Genomic DNA, 6,964 nt, shown 5'->3' on the forward strand with positions numbered 1-6,964 from the left:
GGGTCTGCGCTGGGATTGTGTCACACGCGATCGGATTGTGGTGCAGCTGTGCTGTTTCCATGTGACAGAAATCAGGAGGCGTGCCGTAGGACAATCCGACTGATTCGGACTGAGCGCGGGATTTAACTTTCAAATTGTGTCGCATCCAATGCACTTACATGCACCAGGAAGAAGAAGGGGAACTCCTGCGGACCTGAGCGGGGAAGCGACACATGCAGGATATCGGGCGCACGGTCTTAGTGAATCGCGGCACAGAGCATTAGCGTCGGACAATGCGCTTTCTGTGAACTCCTCAGACTTGGTAAGTAAATATGCCTCATGATGTGTGAATTTTCAAGGATTTGTCCATTTTCAGCAAATATTTGATGGTTTGTGTAAGGAACAGTTATCAAATTTTTCAATATACTTTCTGTATAAATTCCTCACGATTTTCTAGATCTCTGCTTGCTGTCCGGCTACAGGAAGCTTCTATGTTTACTTCCAGTGGATAGAAATCTGTCCATGTGATGAGAATGAGGTGCAGGTTCATGAGCCGTTATCTCCTATTACTCTCTGTGACAATAGCAGCTCCTGCACCTGTATGTCCATCACAGATTGGGGCTTATTTACTAAGGGTCCGCGGCCGCATTTCTGTCGGACTTCCCGATTGGGAAGTGTCGCACGCGAACAGGTTTTGGCGAAGCGGCGCTGGCTTTCATGCAACAGTAATCAGGGGGGCGGGCCGTCGGATGATCCGACTGATTCGGACTGAGCACGGGACTTAACTTTCATTTTGTGTTACAAGACAATGCACTTACATGCACCAGGAAGAAGAAGGTGAACTCCGGGGACCTGAGCGGGGAAGCGACACATGCAGGATATCGGGCACATGGTCTTAGTGACTCCCCGCACAGCGCATTATACACGGACAATGCACTTACATGCACCAGGAAGAAGAAGGTGAACTCCAGGGACCTGAGCGGGGAAGCGACACATGCAGGATATCGGGCGCACAATCTTAGTGACTCCCCACACAGCGCATTATACACGGACAATGCACTTACATGCACCAGGAAGAAGAAGGTGAACTCCAGGGACCTGAGCGGGGAAGCGACACATGCAGGATATTGGGCGCACGATCTTAGTGAATCGCGGCACAGTGCATTATACACGGACAATGCACTTTCTGTGAACTCCTCTGGACGGGTAAGTAAATGTGCCCCATTATAACCATCCTGGTGGTTCTCCTACAGGTCCGGTGCTTTAGTAATAGTTGGGTAAAGGTTTTATTTTCTACTCAAAATCTGTGGTTAAATCTGCAAAACATGAAATTGTTCTTCCATTACTTCTGGTTCTTCTCATAGTCAGGTGTTAGTCTCACTGTCTGGTCGGAAATATACATAAACTCCTTCATTGGTTCTGACCCATCAACAAGAAGTAAGAGTAATGTCCGCCTTAAGTTCCTGGTAATTTGTGGGATGTGTCTGGTGGGTGCAGGACACTTAGGGAGGGCGGGTTATCACCAAGCTGTTAGGGCGGCCGGCACCCGCGCTGGTGATAAAATGGCCATCACTTGGTCACAAGGCAAACAGCTCGTATTGGATTGACCTTTTGCAGAGAGTAATGGATGTTTTCTGCCTTCACCTCGTTGTACATCGGGTCTTCTATCGGTAATCAAGACGGATCGCTCTTATTATCCGCTATCGGGAGGATCAATATCAACCTACAAAATAATATTTCCAGATCACAGTTTTGGCAGCGGGACTTTTGTGAGAGTAACGGAAGGATGGAAATAATGCCAGGGAAAACTTTGACGGAAGGTGGAAGATCCTCACCCTGACCCCAGATCCTCACCCTGACCCCAGATCCTAACACTGACCCCAGATCCTCACCCTGACCCCAGATCCTCACCCTGACCCCAGATCCTCACCCTGACCCCAGATCCTAACACTGACCCCAGATCCTCACCCTGACCCCAGATCCTCACCCTGACCCCAGATCCTAACCCTGACCCCAGATCCTAATCCTGACCCCAGATCCTAACCCTGACCCCAGATCCTCACCCTGACCCCAGATCCTCACCATGACCCCAGATCCTAACCCTGACCCCAGATCCTCACCCTGACCCCAGATCCTAACCCTGACCTCAGATCCTCACCCTGACCCCAGATCCTCACCCTCACCCCAGATCCTCACCATGTCCCCAGATCCTAACCCTGACCCCAGATCTTCACCATGACCCCAGATCCTCACCCTGACCCCAGATCCTCACCCTGACCCCAGATCCTCACCCTGACCCCAGATCCTCACCGTGACCCCAGATCCTCACCCTGACCCCAGATCCTCACCCTGACCCCAGATCCTCACCATGACCCCAGATCCTAACCCTGACCCCAGATCCTCACCCTGACCCCAGATCCTCACCCTGACCCCAGATCCTCACCATGACCCCAGATCCTAACACTGATCCCAGATCCTCACCCTGACCCCAGATCCTCACCCTGACCCCAGATCCTAACACTGACCCGAGATCCTCACCCTGACCCCAGATCCTCACCCTGACATCAGATCCTGACCCCAGATCCTCACCCTGACCCCAGATCCTCACCGTGACCCCAGATCCTCACCCTGACCCCAGATCCTCACCGTGACCCCAGATCCTCACCCTGACCCCAGATCCTCACCCTGACCCCAGATCCTCACCATGACCCCAGATCCTAACCCTGACCCCAGATCCTCACCCTGACCCCAGATCCTCACCCTGACCCCAGATCCTCACCATGACCCCAGATCCTAACACTGATCCCAGATCCTCACCCTGACCCCAGATCCTCACCCTGACCCCAGATCCTAACACTGACCCGAGATCCTCACCCTGACCCCAGATCCTCACCCTGACATCAGATCCTGACCCCAGATCCTCACCCTGACCCCAGATCCTCACCCTGACCCCAGATCCTCACCCTGACCTCAGATCCTCACCCTGACATCAGATCCTCACCCTGACCCCAGATCCTAACCCTGACCCCAGATCCTCACCATGACCCCAGATCCTAACCCTGACTCCAGATCCTCACCCTGACCCCAGATCCTAACCCTGACCCCAGATCCTCACCCTGACCCCAGATCCTAACACTGACCCGAGATCCTCACCTGACCCCAGATCCTCACCCTGACATCAGATCCTCACCCTGACCCCAGATCCTCACCCTGACCCCAGATCCTCACCCTGACCTCAGATCCTCACCCTGACATCAGATCCTCACCCTGACCTCAGATCCTCACCCTGACCCCAGATCCTCACCATGACCCCAGATCCTAACCCTGACTCCAGATCCTCACCCTGACCCCAGATCCTCACCCTGACCCCAGAGTTCTATCGGTTGTGGAGCCATGGGGCACCTTGTTTGTATCTTTCTTGGAAGGGTCTTCGATCGTCAGAAAGGACGGTAGAATTATAAGATTATGGCTACATTTAGTTCTATAAGCTTCCCACTACCATCCAGACTAGTCATGTTACCAGAGCCACTGGGGGGGGGGACCTATTCTTTTTTGGTTATCTGGTTATTTTGGTCCATCAATAATAAACCACTTCATGTAGATCAGGGGTCTCAAACTCAATTTACCTGGGGGCCGCTGGAGGTAGATTCTGGGTAAGACTGGGCCGTATCAAGTTTTCCACACAAAATATCATTATTCAGATTCAAATGTCATGGCGTCTCCCAGCGCAAGGAAAGCCCCGAGCTGGGAGACGTGTTTTCTCTATGAACGCGTCCTGTGCACCGAGGGGTCCCAAGCTCCTACCGCACTGAGCCCAGTCAGGGACACTCCACCCCCCCTCCCCCCCCAGTACTTGCCTCCCCGTGTCCCTCCCATCGAAGAAGATGAAGTCGCCGCTCTGACTTGCACCAAGTGCGTTCAGAGCGGCGACTTCATCTTCTTCAAGTACCGGAGGGAAGGGGATTAACCGGTTACGGGCCCTTTCCTGTTTTTTCATGTCCATTTTTCACTCCCCACCTTCAAAAATCTATAACTTTTTTATTTTTACACGTAAAGAGCTGTGTGACGGCTTGTTTTCTGCGTAACAAATTGCACTTCATAGTGATGGTATTAAATATTCCATGCCATGTACTCGGAAGCGGGAAAAAAATTCCAAATGCAATGAAAATGCATTTGCGCCATTTTCTTGTGGGCTTGGATATTACGTCTTTCACTGAGCGCCCCAAATGACTTGTCTACTTTATTCTTTGGGTCGGTACGATTAAGGGGATACCAAATTTGATTTACATTTTGCCAACTTCTGGCGCTAATAACTTTTTTATACTTTGTTGTACGGAGCTGTGGGTGGTGTCATTTTTTGCGAAATTTGATAATATTTTCTATGATATCATTTTTAGGACTGTACGACCTTTTGATCACTTTTTAGATATTTTTTTATATTTTTCAAAATGGCAAAAAAGTGCCATTTTCGACTTTGGGCGCTATTTTCCGTAACGGGGTTAAACGCATTGAAAAACCGTTATCATATTTTGATAGATCGGGCATTTTCGGACGCGTCGATACCTGATGTGTTCATGATTTTTATTTATGTCAGTTCTAGGGAAAGGGGGGTGATTTGAAATTTTAGGTTTTTTTATTATAATTTTTTTTTTAAACTTTTTTTTATTTTTATTTATACTATTTTTCAGACTCCCTAGGGTACTTTAACCCTAGGTTGTCTGATCGATCCTATCATATACTGCCATACTACAGTATGGCAGTATATGGGGATTTTCCTCCTCATTCATTACAATGTGCTATCAGCACATTGTAATGAAGGGGTTAAAACGAATTAGCCTCGGGTCTTCGGAAGACCCGAGGCTACCATGGAGATGGATCGCCGCCCCCCGATGACGTCACGGGGAGCGGCGATCCCAGGTAAGATGGCGGCGCCCATATGCAATATGCAGCAAAGACTTACCGGCCATGGAGAGGGCTCAGCCCGTGAGCCCTCTCCATGTAGCGCGACCCGACCGCTTTTCCAGGTGGGGGCCGCAAAATATTGTCCCGCGGGCCGCGAGTTTGAGACCCCTGATGTAGACAATGTAGTGGATCACACATACGGACTTACATTCTAAAAAATAACCAATCATTAAATCTACAAGCCCCTACGGCAGGGTTCCCCAAACTACGGCCCGCGGGCCACATGCGGCCCGCGGACCGTTTTGATCCGGCCCCCGACGCTTGCCGCGCCAATCCTGGGCCCCCACGGCGCTCCACAGTCGGGCAGGAGCCTCCGTCCGTCCGGACAGGAAGCTCCTGCCCGTCACTGTATAGTGCTCGGTGCGGCCGGAAACGGCCGCACCGAGCACTATAACTGGAGCGATGTGGCCGGAATACAACTCCGGCGCACATCGCTCCATGAACTAGGCTGCGCGGCCGCGTGATGCCGTCATCACGCGACCGCGCACCCCTTCCTGCCCGGACGCGCCAACAAGTTAGGTGAGTGCAGGGTTTTTTATTTTTTTATCAAAAAGGGCAGTAAAAAGATTGTGGTGGCCGGTGCCAAAGGTAAGTTATGAGGGGCAGCTTAGGAAATAATTAATTATGAGGGGCAGCTTAGAAAATAATTAATTATGAGGGGCAGCTTAGAAAATAATTAATTATGAGGGGCAGCATAGGAAATAATTAATTATGAGGGGCAGCATAGGAAATAATTAATTATGAGGGGCAGCATAGGAAATAATTAATTATGAGGGGCAGCACAGGAAATAATTAATTTTGAGGGGCAGCATAGGAAATAATTAATTATGAGGGGCAGCACAGGAAATAATTAATTATGAGGGGCAGCATAGGAAATAATTAATTTTGAGGGGCAGCATAGGAAATAATTAATTATGAGGGGCAGCATAGGAAATAATTAATTATGAGGGGCAGCACAGGAAATAATTAATTATGAGGGGCAGCTAAGGAAATAATTAATTATGAGGGGCAGCATAGGAAATAATTAATTATGAGGGGCAGCACAGGAAATAATTAATTATGAGGGGCAGCACAGGAAATAATTAATTATGAGGGGCAGCTAAGGAAATAATTAATTATGAGGGGCAGCTAAGGAAATAATTAATTATGAGGGGCAGCATAGGAAATAATTAATTTTGAGGGGCAGCATAGGAAATAATTAATTATGAGGGGCAGCACAGGAAATAATTAATTATGAGGGGCAGCATAGGAAATAATTAATTTTGAGGGGCAGCATAGGAAATAATTAATTATGAGGGGCAGCACAGGAAATAATTAATTATGAGGGGCAGCATAGGAAATAATTAATTTTGAGGGGCAGCATAGGAAATAATTAATTATGAGGGGCAGCATAGGAAATAATTAATTATGAGAGGCAGTCTAGTAATTAATGGGGGGGAGGCATATTCAATAATTAATGGAGAGGGATCCCAGTATATTTAATAATTAATTAGCCCAATTAATTAATTAATTGGGCCAATATATAAAATATTTAATATACTGCACCCCCTTGTGAACTAATTAATTGAGGGGGTACCAGTGTATTATGGATGCGGTCACATGTACCGCTATTTATTTTTAAACTTTAGTCCGGCCCTCCAACGGTCTGAGGGGGGAGTGAACGGCCCCCTATGTAAAAAGTTTGGGGACCCCTGCCCTACGGTGTAGTTATGGAGGGGCTTCCAAAAAATGTCACCATGTATAAAACTTTGGGCACATTGGCAACAAAGTTACAATTTCTGTCCATGAAAAGATTCCAATGGTGACTCCTATTATGGTATAAACTATATGGAGGAAAGTAACGGGCTGTAACTCTTGATCATTGTAGGTGTTTCCTTGGCCCCATGCCATGCAGATTTACCTTATATGTGGCTCATTGTGAAGATCTCCTAGACCAGTGGTGGCGAACCTATGGCACTGGTGCCAGAGATGGCACTCGGAGACCTCTCTTTGGGCACACGGGTCTCCCAGGCACAGAGTTTGC

The sequence above is a fragment of the Engystomops pustulosus genome, chromosome 1, assembly GCF_040894005.1.
Source record: "Engystomops pustulosus chromosome 1, aEngPut4.maternal, whole genome shotgun sequence".
Lineage (NCBI taxonomy): Eukaryota > Metazoa > Chordata > Amphibia > Anura > Leptodactylidae > Engystomops > Engystomops pustulosus.